The sequence below is a fragment of the Nomascus leucogenys genome, chromosome 17 (assembly GCF_006542625.1).
Source record: "Nomascus leucogenys isolate Asia chromosome 17, Asia_NLE_v1, whole genome shotgun sequence".
NCBI lineage: Eukaryota > Metazoa > Chordata > Mammalia > Primates > Hylobatidae > Nomascus > Nomascus leucogenys.
The window spans coordinates 6,891,950-6,907,244 of NC_044397.1; the positions used below are offsets into that span (position 1 = coordinate 6,891,950).

Below are 15,295 nucleotides of genomic sequence, written 5' to 3' on the forward strand. Positions count from 1 at the left end.
TGAGAACCCGGGAGGCAGAGGTTGCAGTTAGCCGAGATCGCGCCACTGCACTCCAGCTCGGGGAACAGAGCAAAACTCCGACCCCACCACCCCCCCCAAAAAAAGACAAGGACCCAAAACATAATTTCTAGTTTGTGCAGGACAAAAGGGCAGAGGTCAGGAACGCTAGCGCCCATCTCTAGTCCTTCAGGTTGAGATTTCACCATCTTTAAATTCAAAACATCGGAAGGAGCAGTCGCTAGTCGGTGCAGAGCAGCTTCCCACCTTCACACAGCCACCTCCACAGGCACAGAGCCCCTGGGCTCATTTTTCCTGCAGTCTCCATTGAATATAACACTTACACCCACCCAGCTCCCTAGCTGGCCTCCTCTCAACTGTTATCGCCTCTTCCCTGAAGAGCTCTCTGAATTTGAGTAATGACATGGCTGTACCATTCATTTTGTTTAAACACATTTTTTTTTGGTGAAAAATTGCAAACAACCTATAATTCAAACATTACTGTAGGCAAATAAATTATGGCACATCAACACTATGTGACTGTTAAAAATACTTTTTTTTTTTGACATCTAAAGATGTCCAAAAAAGTTAAGAATATGTAAAGTGGGGTGGGGGGAAGCCGGAAACAAAGAAGAATGTACTTCAACATTGGCAGTGCTTTCCTCTGGATGATCGAATTATAGAGGTTTTTTTTTTTTTTCTTATTGATACTTTTCAGCATTAACACTTTTTTTTTTTTTTTTTTGAGTCGAAGTCTCGCTTTGTGGCTCAGGCTGGAGTGCAGTGGCGCGATCTCGGCTCACTGCAAGCTCCGCCTCCCGGGTTCAGGCCATTCTCCTGCCTCAACGTCCCAAGTAGCTGGGACTACAGGCGCCCACCACCCCGCCCGGCTAATTTTTTTTGTATTTTTAGTAGAGACGGGGTTTCACCATGTTAGCCAGGATGGTCTTGATTTCCTGACCTCGTGATCCGCCCGCCTCGACCTCCCAAAGTGCTGGGATTACAGCGGTGAGCCACCGCGCCCGGCCTTTTGGTTTTTTTTTTTTTAAACAATGAACATCTATAACTTGTTTTTTGTTGTTGTTGTTTGTTTGTTTGTTTTTCCTTGAGATTATCACTCTGTCGCCCAGGCTGGAGTGCAGTAGTGCAACCTCGGCTCAGTACAACCTCGTCTCAGCCTCCAGTATAGCTGGAATTGCAGGCACAGCACCACCACGCCCAGCTAATTTTTTTTTTTTTTTTGAGACTTTCAGTGCTTTTCTCTGTCAGATATCATTATCTGACATTATATTAAATATTTATTGCTTATTGACCATCTCCCCACTACTAAGCAAACGCCAGAGGTCTGGGATGTTTTCTTGCTCATCACAGCATCCCCAGTGTCTAAAACAATGCCTGGCATAGTAGGTATTCAGTAAATTTTTTAAAAATTCTGTTTGTTTAATTAATTTTTTTTTTTTGAGGCAGGGTCTCGCTCTGTCGCCCAGGCTGGAGTACAATGGCTCCATATCGGCTCACTGCAACCTCCGCCCCCTGGGTTCAAGCAATTTTTCTGCCTCAGCCTCCTGAGTAGCTGGGATTATAGGCGTGCCCCCACCAAGCCAGGCTAATTTTTGTATTTGTAGTAGAGACAGGGTTTCGCCATGTTGGCCAGGCTGGTTTCGAACTCCTGACCTCAGGTGATCTGCCCGCTTGGCCTCCCAAAGTGCTGGGATTACAGGTGTGAGCCACTGCACTCGGCCTGCCCAGTTAATTTTTGCATTTTTAGTAGAGACGGGATTTCGCCACGTTGGCCAGGCTAGTCTCGAAGTGACCTCAAGTGATCCACCTGCCTCGGCCTCCCAAAGTGCTGAGGTTACAGGCATGAGTCACCATGCCCAGCCTAATATTTTTTTAGGTGATCCGGCTGCCTTGGCCTCCCAAAGTGCTGGGATTACAGGCGTGAGCCACCGTGCCTGGCCTGAATTCATTATTATACACTTATTTTTATTGTATTCATTTTTTCTTCTGATTTTAAAATAAATTCAAAATAAAAACATTTTGTGGGCCCTTAAAAGTATTATAGAACTTAGGCACTGTGCCTGCTGTGAATAAGTCAGCCTTGTCTTTCTTTTTCTTTTTCTTTTCTTTTTTTTTTTTTTTGAGGCAGAGCCTCACTCTGTCCCCCAGGCCAACATGGTGAAACCCCATCTCTACTAAAAATACAAAAAATTAGCTGGACATGGTGTCACGCGCCTATAATCCCAACTACTCAGGAGGCTGAGGCTGAGGCAGGAGACTCACTTGAACCCGGGAGATGGAGGTTGCAGTGAGCTGAGATCGTGCCACTGCACTCCAGCCTGGGTGACAGAGCGAGACTCCGTCTCCAAAAAAAAAAAATAAATAAGTAAATAAATAAATAAATAAATTTGGTAGTACCAGACTTGTGTGTCTGACTGCTGCAAACTCCTGATCTCCAGCCCAAATAGTCTTCCTTTGTCAGCTGTACCCATTCCAGTCAATGGCTAGTCCATCTGTCTAGTTGTTTAGCCCCAAATCTTGGGGTCATGCTTGATTCTCCTCTTTCTCCTATAATTCACATCCTGCAAATTCCGTTGCCTCTGCCTTCAGATTCATCCAGAATCTGACTGCTTTTCACAGTGTGACCTCTAACACCCTAGTTCAAGCCCCCATTATCTTTTGCCTGGACTACTGCAATGGCCTCTTTGGTTTTGTTATTGTTGTTGTTGTTGTTTTTGAGATGGAGTTTTGCTCTTGTTGCCCAGGCTGGAGTGCAATGGTGCAATCTGGTCTCACAGCAACCACTGCCTCCCAGGTTCAAGCAATTCTCCTGCCTTAGCCTCCCGAGTAGCTGGGATTACAGGCATGCGCCACCATGCCTGGTTAATTTTGGATTTTTAGTAGAGACGGGGTTTCTCCATGTTGGTCAGGGTGGTCTCGAACTCCTGACCTCAGGTGATCCACCCACCTCAGCCTCCCAAAGTGTTGGGCCGCAATTGCTTCTTAATTGGTCTTCTATTATGCAGCAGCCAGGGTGATCCTGATGGAAAGAAAATGGAAGCCAGCTAAGTGTGATGTATTATCCCAAACTGGATTCTGAAACAGAAAAACATCAATAGTGGTAAAACTGGCAAAGTCTGAATGAAGTCTAGAATTTAGCTTATACCAGGGTACTAACGTTGGCTTCTTAGTTTTCACAAATGTACCGTGATAAGGTATAATGTTAACACTAAGGGAAATTGCGTGAGTCATATTTGGGAAATCTCTATACAATCTTTGGAACTTTTCTATAAATCTAAAATTATTCAAAAATTAAAATTTTATTTAAAAAATGGCAGTCAGATTTTGTCATATCTTTGTTCCAAACCCTCCAGTGGCTCCCTCCTGATCTTTTTTTTTCCCATCTGATCTTATTCCCTGCACACTCCTACCTCACTCTGCCCCATCCAAACTGGCCTCTGAGTTGATCCTTTTTTTTTTTTGAGATGGAGTCTTGTTCTGTCGCCCAGGCTGGAGTGCAGTGGTGCGATCTCGGCTCACTGCAAGCTCCGCCTCCCGGGTTCATGCCATTCTCCGGCCTCAGCCTTCTGAGTAGCTGGGACTACAGGCACCTGCCACCAGGCCCGGCTAATTTTTTTTTTTTTTTTGTATTTTTAGTAGAGATGGGGTTTCACTATGTTAGCCAGGATGGTGTCGATCTCCTGACCTCGTGATCCGCCCACCTCAGCCTCCCGAAGTGCTGGGATTACAGGGGTGAGCCAGCGTGCCCGGCCCTGAGTTGATCCTTGAACATATAAGCATGTTCCCTGCCTCAGGATCTTTGCACTAGCTGTTCTCTGCCTGGAATGCTATAACCCAGATATTTTCATAGCTCACTCCCTGAGTTCATTCAGCTCTCTGCTCAAATCTCATGTTAGTAAAGAAGCCCTCACTGATCATCCTATATATTAAATAATAACCCCACCTCTGCCCCAGGATATTCCCTTACACTACTTTAATTTTTTCTTTTTTGTTTTTTTTTTTTGAGACAGAGTCTTGCCCTGTCTCAGCTGAGTCCGGGTGGTTCTGTGAGTCCCTGACCCACAGAAATCAGACAGAAAGTAAAATGTCTCAAGCCACTAGGCTTTGAGGTGATTTGTTCTGTGCAGTGATAGATAACTAGAATAAAGGGAGTGGGATAACCTTCGCAGTATCCTGTGGGGCAAGTCCCTTCTTTCTGTGCCTAAGTTTCCCTTGCAAACAGAGGGAGTTCACTCAACGGTTTCTAAGGATGTTTTCAGCCCTGATGTTTGGTGCTTATCCATAATGTTGCCACATCCCTCTCTGCCCATTTTCACTGCCTCCATTCCATTCCATTGCATTATCATTCCATTACTCCATTACGCGATCATTCCATTACTCCCAGAGAGAAAATGAATGCCCTCGGACATCAAGGGATGTCTATGGATCTGCTGAGGAGAGGGAGGTGCGTGCCTCTGGCTCCAATCTGCTTGAGATCGCTGTAAGTGCAGGTGTGGTGTAATGAAGTAAAGTGCACAGGATTTGGAATCTGGTCACTGATTGGCATTGGTTGTGTGATCCTGAGAAAGTCTCATAAACTTCTCAGGCCTCAGTTTCCCCACTTGTGAAATGGGGAGAATAGCACCAGCCCTGCTCTCTAACAGGGTCCCTGTGAGGGTAGAATGAGAGAGTGTGTGTAAAAGTCAGGTATGTGTACAGGAGGTTAGAGAGTGGGGGCTGAGGTGAGTGGTTGTGGAGGCATTGGGGGATCCCTGGTAAAGTCAGTTTCCTACCCTGGAGCAGGAGAGGGGGTTGGCAACAGAAGCAATGACGGGAGGCTGAGCTGGGCTATGCTGGGGCTTGCCTTTGAGCAATTGTTTCTGTCCCAGTGTCCTCAGGAATCTAGCCACTATTAGCCCCTTTACATAAAAGGCATCCTTTAGTCCAGGTTTCTGTTTCTGTGAAATTTTTCTAGCACACCCCCTTCGCCCATTTAAAAATCACCCAGTAAAGAGGGCTTGTCTCACTGCTTGGATTTCCAAGAACATCCCTGATATGGTTTGGCTGCATCCCCACCCAAATTCCATCTCGAATTGTAGCTCCCATAATTCCCACGTGTTGTGGGAGGGACCTGGTGGGAGATAATTGAATCATGGGGGTGGTTTCTCCCACACCATTCTCATGGTAGTGAATAAGTCTCACGAGGGCTGATGGTTTTATAAGGGGAAACCCCTTTTGCTTGGTCCTTATTCTCCCTCTTCCCTGCCACCATGTAGGATGTGATTTGCTCCTCCTTGCCTTCTGCCATGATTGTGAGGCCTCCCCAGCCACGTGGAACTGTGAGTCCATTAAACCTCTTTCCTTTCTAATTACCCAGTCTCGGGTACGTCTTTATCAGCAGCGTGAAAATGGACTAATAAAATCCCCCACCCAATACTTGTTTTTGGCAGAAATCCCACCATTCTTTGGGTAACTAGAGCTTAAAACCTTAAAGCCTCCTCTAACTCCTCTATTTTTTTCCAGCTGGCCACCAAATGTTGTCCAGTCCTCCTTCTCCCATGGCCCTGTGTCCATTCTGTCCCACTGCCTCAGCCCTTGTCAGCACCCTCCTCCCCATGCCAGGCTCATGACAAACATTTTCTACTTGGTCTCGCGGCCGTCAGGCCTACCAGTTTCCCTCATGCACCCATTTTGCAGTATGCCTAAAGGCTAAACATCCTACCATGTCATTGTTATCACCTCACTCCTCAGGTCAGCAGCCTGGGATCACTCCTGTGATTCTTCAGGCTATGTGAAGTCAAGGCAAGAGTACTAGCAGTCACTTCAAATTCTGGCTCTATTGTCTGCAGCTGGGTGGCCTTCAGGAGACAGCTAACCTCTCTGAGCCTCCAAACCCTCACTGGTAAAATAGACGGACATTCTATGTACCAGGCACTGGTCTAAGCGCTCATGTACATGAACTCTTTTGACCCTCACGACAACTCTGTGAGGTAGGTGCTCTGCTTAACCCTCATTTACACATGGGAAGACAGAGGCACAGACAGCTCCAGTCATCTGCCCGTGTTCATGCAGTTAGTTAGGTGACAGCTGGGCGATTAAGCCAGGTAGTCTGCTCCAGGGACCCAACTCTTATCGCTGTCCTACCCTTGGGAAAAGTGACTGATACAGCTGGTGAGGGCCCCTGGCTGATGCTCTTCACCTCTTGGCTCTAATTTCTGCTTCCCAGCGTACAACCTAGTGGCTGTTCCTTGGAGGATTTGGGAACAGGTTGGGCTCGCAGCCTCATGACTTTAGGATCCTCCTAAGCCTGTCTTAATAGTGGCTTCCTTTTTTGGGTGGTCACTCGACACATGAGGCTGATTTCTGTCTTTCACTCCAGACTTGAATGGTAACTATACTGCTCCAGAACACCCCAGTACCCAACCCTCAGGATTCCCTACTTTCCTGAGCATTTTTCTGAGGACTTATCAATAAACCCCTCCTCCAGGCCCCCACTTATAAGAATTTATCGCTCTTGGCCTCCCTACCCTTCACCTGGAGAGTGGATTCTCAAGTTTTCCTCTTCTCTCCTTAGCCTCCTTTTCACACAGAGAGTTTTGTGTATTACCAAATGAGAATGCAGAGACCAGAGAACAGGGAACAAGGGCTGTCACTCTTCGTTCACACATCCATTGACCCACCCACAGCTTGTGGGCAGGAGCAGGGAGGGGACCCCAACTCAGTGCCAAACATTCAATAAATGTGAGTTGAATGAGTGACTGAATTAATACAAATGAAAAAAAGTGCTAGGCCCTGACCTCAAGCAACTTACCACCTAGCAGGGCAGACATATTCACTCACCCCACATGCCGCCAATAAACGGGGTGCAGAGGCATCTGTGGGCCCTAGACTTCATGGAGACCCAGGGGCATGCAGAGCTGGCCCTGGTCCTCACCAGGTAAGGGATAATCCTGCCCCTGCTTGTTCTGGCCTGTCACTGCCTCTCCAAGACAGTGCTGGTCAGCCCAACAAGTGGGGGCCCCAGGGCGGAGACAGAGTCTGTGCTGGGAAGGAGTCAGGCACATCCAAGTAGCCCACCCTTTGTGAGGCCTTCTGCCAGCGCAGGGACCTTTGGGTCCTGAAACAACGTTCTCTCCCTCTGATTGTTTCCTTCCCCCATCCTACCCCTACCTCACCACAGGAGGTGGAGCCAGCGGCCCCAGGGCTGAAATCCAAACCCAGCCATTGTTCCCCATCTTTTGGCTGTTTGACTGTGCATGTGTGTGTTGGCACACTTATCGTGTGCCTCCAGGGCTGTTGTGCCAAAGCGCAGGCCCTGCGTACCATGCTTAGGATAGCTGGAAATATCTGCTCAGGGAAAGAGGGAGCTGGGCCAGGGAGGATACTGACGGTGGGCTTTAGGGTGAGTTGAAAAGTGATAGGAGGCTTTGCCCTCTGATAGGATGAGTGTGCAGTCATGCAGCTCCTATCCAAAATGTGAAGCAGGCAGGGTGTAGTGGCTCACACCTGTAATCCCAGCACTTTGGGACGCCAAGGCAGGTGGATCACCTGAAGTCAGGAGTTTGAGACCAGCCTGGCCAACATGGTGAAATGCTGTCTCTACTAAAAAATTAGCCAGGTGTGGTAGTGGATGCCTGTAATCCCAGCTACTGGGGAGGCTGAGGCAGGATAATTGCGTGAACCCCGGAGATGGAGGCTGCAGTGAGCCGAGATCATGCCATTGCACTCCAGCCTGGGCAACAAGAGTGAAACTCTGTCTCAAAAAAAAAAAAAAAAAAAAAGTCAAGCAAAGTAACACACCCATTGAAACCACAAGGGTGTGCAGATGCATGTACACAGACTTGGAAGGACGAGAGGGTCACTCATAGCCAGAACCATGCATGTGAAGCACCGTGGTACCACTCATTCATGTACTTGTGGAGCCCCTTCCACTCTGGAACTACCCAGGGCTGATGGGGTGGTGGGGGAGGCACAAACATCACAGATGGGTCATGGTCCAGCCCTTCCAGTAGCTGCTAAAGGAGTCATCCCTGGAGATTTACTTGAAGTTTTTGGGCCAGGTGTCATGGCTAACGCCTGTAACTACAGCACTTTGGGAGACCGAGGCGGGCAGATCATTTGAGGTCAGGAGTTTGAGACCAGCCTGGCCAACATGGTGAAACCCTGCCTCTACTAAAAATACAAAAATTAGCCGGGTGTGGTGGTGCACACCTGTAGTCCCAGCTACTCAGGAGGCTGAATCGCTTGAACCCAGGAGGCAGAGGTTGCAGTGAGCCAAGATCACACCACCGCATTCCAGACCGGGCGACAGAGTGAGTCACCACTTACAGAGTCCAATTAAAAAGAACGAGGTTGCTGGGTGCGGTGGCTCATGCCTATAATCCCAGCACTTTGAGAGGCCAAGGCGGGTGGATCACCTGAGGTCAGGAGTTTGAGACCAGCCTGGCCAACATGGTGAAACCCCACCTCTACTAAAAATACAAAAATTAGCTGGGCTTGGTGGCATGTGCCTGTAATCCCAGCTACTTGGGAGGCTGAGGCAGGAGAGTCGCTTGAAGCTGGGAGGTGGAGGTTGTGATGAGCCGAGATCATGCTGCTGTACTCCAGCCTGGGGGACATGGCAAGACTCTGTTTCAGAACAAAAAGAAGAAAGAAGAAAGAAAGAAAGTACATTTCTCTCTCTCTCTCTCTCTTTCTCTCTCTCTCTCCCCCTCTTTCTCTCTCTCTCTCTCTCTCTCTCTCTTTTTTTGAGACGGAGTCTCGCTTGGTCTCCCAGGCTGGAGTGCAATGGCGCCATCTTGGCTCACTGCAACCTCCGCCTCCCAGGTTCAAGAGAGTCTCCTGTCTCAGCCTCCCAAATAGCTGAGATTACCGGCTCACACCGCCACGCCCAGCTAATTTTTTGTATTTTAGTAGAGACGGGGTTTCACCGTGTTGCCCAGGCTGGTCTTGAACTCCTGAACTCAGGCAGTCCACCCACCTTGGCCTCCCAAAGTGCTAGGATTACAGGCATGAGCCACTGCGCCCAGCCTGAAAGAAAGTACATTTCAAGGCTATATTTTAAGAATAAGGAGAAGGGGGAAAAAAGAGTTTCCACAGTAAGCTTCAAGGTTACATCTTGAGACCTGAGAGAAAGGAAAAGAAAGGTTTGAAAATGCATTTTGAAGTTAAGCTGCCCGGTTACACTTTCAAGGCCAACTTTCAGGTGTTAACCTGGGATGGAGAGAGGACTTCCTGATTCAGCAAAGAGATGAGGGACTGGAGAACTACCCAGCTCCTACTGGGTCAGAGTGAAGCAGAGCTGGACAAACAGGTCCCAGTGCAGTCCAGAAAAGAGAGGTAAACCACTCCTGTACGTTCTGAGCTTTCCCAGGATTCAAATCACAATCTGAGAGGGAAGGAAGGCACAGACTCTAGCCTCAGGGTACCCAAAGTCTGAGGTGGGGGAAACAAGCTCTGCTCTCAGGCAGTTCCTGCTTTAGAGTTGGGAAAGTGAGATCTCACCAGAAGCCAGAAAGCAAGACTTGGTATCATATAAAGATGTATGGATGGCCAGGCGTGGTGGCTTATGCCCGTAATCCCAGCACTTTGGGAGGCTGAGGAAGGAGGATCTATTGAGTCCAGGAGTTCAAGACCAGCCTGGACAACAAAGTGTGACTCTGTTTCTGTAAAAAATTTAAAAAGCATTGGTGGTACAGTGGTGAACATAGATGCCCTCCAAAAAATTAAAAAATTAGGCAGGTGTGCCTAGAGTCCCAGCACTTGGGAAGCTAAGTCTAGAGGATTGCTTGAGCCCCGGAGTTTGAGGCTGCAGTAAGCTATGATCATGCCACTGCACTAAAGCCTGGGCAACAGAGCGAGACTCTGCCTCTAAAATAAATTAAAAACAAAAACAAAAACAAAATAAGAACACAACACTAACTCCTAATTTTTTACAGCCCCTGGCAATGACCATTCTATTTTCTTTCTTCTTTTTTTTTTTGAGACGGAGTCTCACTCTGTCACCCAGGCTGGAGGGCAGTGGCATGATCTTGGCTCACTGCAACCTCTGCCTCCCAGGTTCAAACAATTCTCTGCCTCAGCCTCCCAAGTAGCTGGGATTACAGGCATCTGCCACCATGCTCAGCTAATTTTTGAATTTTTAGTAGAGACAGGGTTTCACCATGTTGGCCAGGCTGGTCTCGAACTCCTGACCTTGTGATCTGCCTGCCGTGGCCTCCCAAAGTGCTGGGATTACAGGCATGAGCCACAGCGCCCGGCCGACCATTCTATTTTCTATCTCTATGAATTTGACTGCTCTAGGTACCTAAAATAAGTGGAATCATTCAGTATTTGTCTTTTTGTGACTGGCTTATTTCACTTTGTGTGGTATCCTCAAGGTTTATCCATGTTGTAGCCTGTGTCAGAATTCCTTCCTTTTCAAGGCTGAATAATATTCCGTTGTATGTATTTGCTACATTTTGTTTATCCATTAATCCATCAATGAACATTTGTGTTGTTTCTACCTTTTGGCTATTGTAAAATAATGTTGCTATGAACACAGGTGTACAAATATTTATTTGAGTTCCTACTTTAATTAACTATCTTTAGAGAGATAAAATTTTTTTTTTAGACGGAGTTTTGCTCTTGTTGCCCAGGCTGGTGTGCAATGGCGTGACCTTGGCTCACCGCAACCTCTGCCTCCCTCATTCAAACGATTGTCCTGCCTCAGCCTCCTGAGTAGTTGGGATTACAGGCATGCACCACCACACCCGGCTAATTTTTTGTATTTTTAGTAGGGACAGGGTTTCTCCATTTTGGTCAGGCTGGTCTCAAACTCCCGACCTCAGGTGATGCGCCCGCCTCGGCCTCCTAAAATGTTGGGATTACAGGCATGAACCATCACGCCCGGCCAGATGGTTTTAATAATATGAAGAATGCAAGTTCCCACCAAGTTTCAAGGTCTTTAAAATTACATTTCTTACACTTCCATAAAATTCAACATCCCAAGTTAGGAAAAAGTCATTACATCTAATAAAAGCTTATCCACCAAGTTGGCAGCTGTGGACTTCTATTAATAGACTGAAGAATTAGGAAATGTCTATAACTTAAATCTAGGGAAGTAGATTAAGTTATCACCTCTTGAAGTTTTAAACTCATTGTTATAACAACCATGTATACATGGTTCAGCATCACAAAATCAGAGTCACAAATAGGAACATAGCCTCATGGCTTCACATTGCTAGTAGATAATGTCGCTGGCAACCAAAAAGGCTGCATATGGCCTAAGGCCCTTCTAGCTGTCATAATGAACAGGTCACACGACTGTGGGGCTGAGTCCAGTATGGTTTCGACTCCTCTTTCCCAGCAATTTCCTTCAATACCTGAAGCTCAAATTGCTATCTTTGTCCACTGCTTCTATTCCAAGACCCCTTTTGCCTATGTAGAGTGTGTCATGCCAACCTTGGACTCCACACCAAGCACATCTGTCCCAGCAGGGTGACTAGTCCACATAAATTAAATCATCAGAAAGGACTGCCTTGGACCTAGGTGGATTATGCCTTGAGAAATGCTTGACCATGTTTGTGCAGGTGGGCCCTGCATACCTGCAGCCCTATAGATGCCAACCATATGAAAATTGTCATCAAAATGAAGTGAGCCTGACTCTTCTGCAACTTGCAGCTATTTCTTAAGACCCTGAAAACTAGAAGGGACCCCTAATTTTTACCACTTTCCTCATGGTTCTCTCCCAGAGATAGTGAACAACTATGTTATTGTGAACTAATAAATATTTAGGTACACAAGTGGGTTTGTCCATCCACAGAGGGAGGAATGATGAAGTAAACCAGCCTCGCTACAATGAAAATAACTTTATCTTTCATATGTTAAAAGTTAAAAACTTGTGCTTGCTTCAGCAGCACATATACTAAAACTAGAATGATTCAGGGAAGATTAGCATGGCCCCTGTGCAAGGATGATACATGAATTCGTAAAGCCTTCCATATTAAAAATAATAATAGGCTGGGCGCAGTGGCTTACGCCTGTAATCCCAGCACTTTGGGAGGCCGAGGCAGGTGGATCACAAGGTCAGGAGTTCAAGACCAGCCTGGCCAAGATGGTGAAACCCCATTTCTACTAAAAATACAAAAATTAGCTGGGCGTGGTAGCGGGCACCTGTAATCTCAGCTACTCGGGAGGCTGAAGCAGAGAATTGCTTGAACCCACGAGGCGGAGGTTGCAATGAGCCAAGATTGCGCCACTGCACTCCAGCCTGGACGACAGAACGAGACTCTGTCTCAAAATAATAATAATAATAATAATAATAATAATAATAATAGGCTGGGCACGGTGGCTCATGCCTGTAATCCCAGCACTTTGGGAGGCCGAGGCAGGTGGATCACCTGAGGTCAGGAGTTTCAGACCAGCCTGACCAACATGGTGAAAACCCATCTCTACTAAAATACAAAAATTATCTGGGCGTGGTGGTGGGCACCTGTAATCTCAGCTACTTGGGAGGCTGAGGCAGGCGAATCGCTTGAACCCAGGAGGTGGAGGTTGCAATGAGTCGAGATCATGCCATTGCACTCCAGCCTGGGCAACAAGAGTGAAACTCCATCTTAAAAAAAAATAATAATAATAATTAAAAACTCGAGGACTGTGATTCCCATTCTTTTCAAAGGTATGTGTATGTTTACTGATACTTCCTTTGTTTCAAAATATAAACTTGAATCGCTTTTCAAATCTATAGTTGAAACTACAACAGCCTTTCTCCCCTTGTGAACCCCAAAACAATTTCTGGAAAGGTTGAAGTGATAACTAGGAATTATACCTATTTAGAAAAGCAAACCAGCTTCCTAAATTTCTTCCTTCAGCCGGATACCTTTTGGTAAACAGCAAAAGTCATATTTCTTTTTTTTTTTTTTTGAGATGGAGTCTTGCTCTGTCGCCCAGGCTGGAGCACAGAGGCACAATCTTGGCTCACCACAACCTCCGCCTTCTGGGTTTGAGTAATTCTCTTGCCTCAGCCTCCTGAGTAGCTGGGACTACAGGTGCATGCCACCATGCCCAACTAATTTTTGTATTTTTAGTAGAGAGGGGGTTTCACTATGTTGGCCAGGCTGGTTTATTTAGTGTAATTTTATTAAATTAATTTAAAAAAAGATGTATAGGATAGAAAGGCATAGATGAGATGGGAAATAAAAATCGCTGACCTCTCCCTCTGGGGATCTGGGAGCCTCTGCTGAGGTTTTTGTGTGTGTGCGCTGATAGGGGGTGGGTACTTGAGATCAGCTTCACCAAGAGGCAGACCCAGCTCCATCCCTAGGCCCAGGGAAATGGGATACCTTGCTGCTCTGAAATGTTGATGAGGTGTGGAGGGGAGAGGGACAGGGGAGCAGATGGAATTCCTGGACAATTGTTCCGGCTGTCACCAGAGAGGATAGGCTGGAGGGGGCCCTGGATAATTTATAGAGGGACAGATGCTTCTCCGGAACCATCTGGCCAAGAGAGGCCTGGGCTCAGGGTGGATGATGTCTTTAGGTCTGAGGAGACTCCTGGCCTCCAGCCTGCCTCATTTCCTCTACCTGGCCTGCTTGGTGCCCTGGGGCTTTCCTAGGATGGCTGTGCTCCCTGAGGACCCAGCTCCAGAATTCCACCTGATCCTCATCTCACTCTCTCCTTTGCTGAGTCTGGGGCTTGTCTTTGCTACTATTCCTGATAGGGCTAAGTGGGGCCTTGAGGTCATGTAACTTCCATCTATGCATTTTCTTATTTTATAGTATTTTCTTTTTTTTTTTTTTTTTTGAGACGGAGTCTCGCTCTGTCACCCAGGCTGGAGTGCAGTGGCGCGATCTCGGCTCACCGCAAGCTCCGCCTCCCGGGTTCACGCCATTCTCCTGCCTCAGCCTCCCGAGTAGCTGGGACTACAGGCGCCCGCCACGGCGCCCGGCTAATTTTTTTGTATTTTTAGTAGAGATGGGGTTTCACCGTGGTCTCGATCTCTTGACCTCGTGATCCGCCCGCCTCGGCCTCCCAAAGTGCTGGGATTACAAGCGTGAGCCACCGCACCCGGCCATTTTATAGTATTTTCAACCCTTCTTCTCCACCACTATATTCCAAAATCTGTCAATCACTCACCTCCATACCATTTATTCATTCAATAAATATTTATTGGCTGGTGCAGTGGCTCACACCTGTAATCTCAGCACTTTGGGAGGCCGAGGCAGGTGGATCACTTGAGGTCAGGAGTTCGAGACCAGCCTGGCCAACATGGTGGAACTCCCGTCTCTACTAAAAACACAAAAAATTAGCTGGGTGTGGTGGCATGCGCCTGTAATCCTAGCTACACAGGAAATTGAGGTGGGAGAATCACTTGAACCTGGGAGGCGGAGGTTGCAGTGAGCCGAGATCGCACCACTACACTCCAGCCTGGGCAACAGAGTGAGACCCTGTCTCAAAAATTAATTAATTAATTAAACAAACAGAATAAAAAAAATCTATTGAATACCTACTATGCCAGGCATTGTTTTAGACACTGGGGATGCTGTGATGAGCAAGAAAACATCCCAGACCTCTGGAGTTTGCTTAGTAGTGGGGAGATGATCAATAAACAATAAATATTTAATATAATGTCAGATAATGATAAGCACTATGAATGAAAACATTAAAGCAGGGTAAAGGAGAATAGGGATGCTGATTTAGATTGAGTGGCCGAGGAAGTCTTCTCTAAAGTGATGACACTTGAGCAAAGACACAAATGAGAGTCAATATTTGGAGGAAGAACATTCCAGGTATGAGGAATAGCAAATTTAGAGACCCTGAGGCAGAAATATGCCTAATGCATTGGAGGAAAACATGCCATTTATTCATTAGGCAATTATTGTGTGCCAAGCACCTGCTAGGGAGTATGAAGATGCAATCAAACATAGTTTTTGCCGTGAAGAAGCAGCAGGGAAAAAGTGATATAACATGTAAATAAATAATTACACTGCACGGGACAGCTACAATAAAGCTATGTACAAGTTGCTAGTGATGCCCAGCAAAAGGAGCACTAAAGGGAAGTCTTTCTGGAGGAGGTGACATTTTAGCTTATGGTTTGAAGGAATAGAAGGAATTGATGTTGCAAGGGAGGAGGACAGAGATTAGACATCTTAAGGCCCGAGGTCCTGAAAACAAAGGACAATTTGGGAACCTGAAGTCCCCAGGAGAGGCAAAAAATGAGGCTGATGAAGGTGGAAGAGGCTGGATCATGCAGATCTTTGAATGCCAAACTGAAAAGCTGGTTTTATTCTTTGGATGACAGGGAACCAGTAGCACGATT

General features: G+C 46.8%; 1 non-coding gene across 1 annotated transcript; it reads left to right on the top strand.

The window, feature by feature from the left end:
* The first annotated feature begins 11,878 nt into the window (after positions 1 to 11,878).
* LOC115831118 lies at positions 11,879 to 11,985 on the top strand. Its single transcript, XR_004026652.1, has one exon. It is a non-coding gene; the product is annotated as a U6 spliceosomal RNA (small nuclear RNA).
* The last annotated feature ends 3,310 nt before the right edge of the window (positions 11,986 to 15,295 follow it).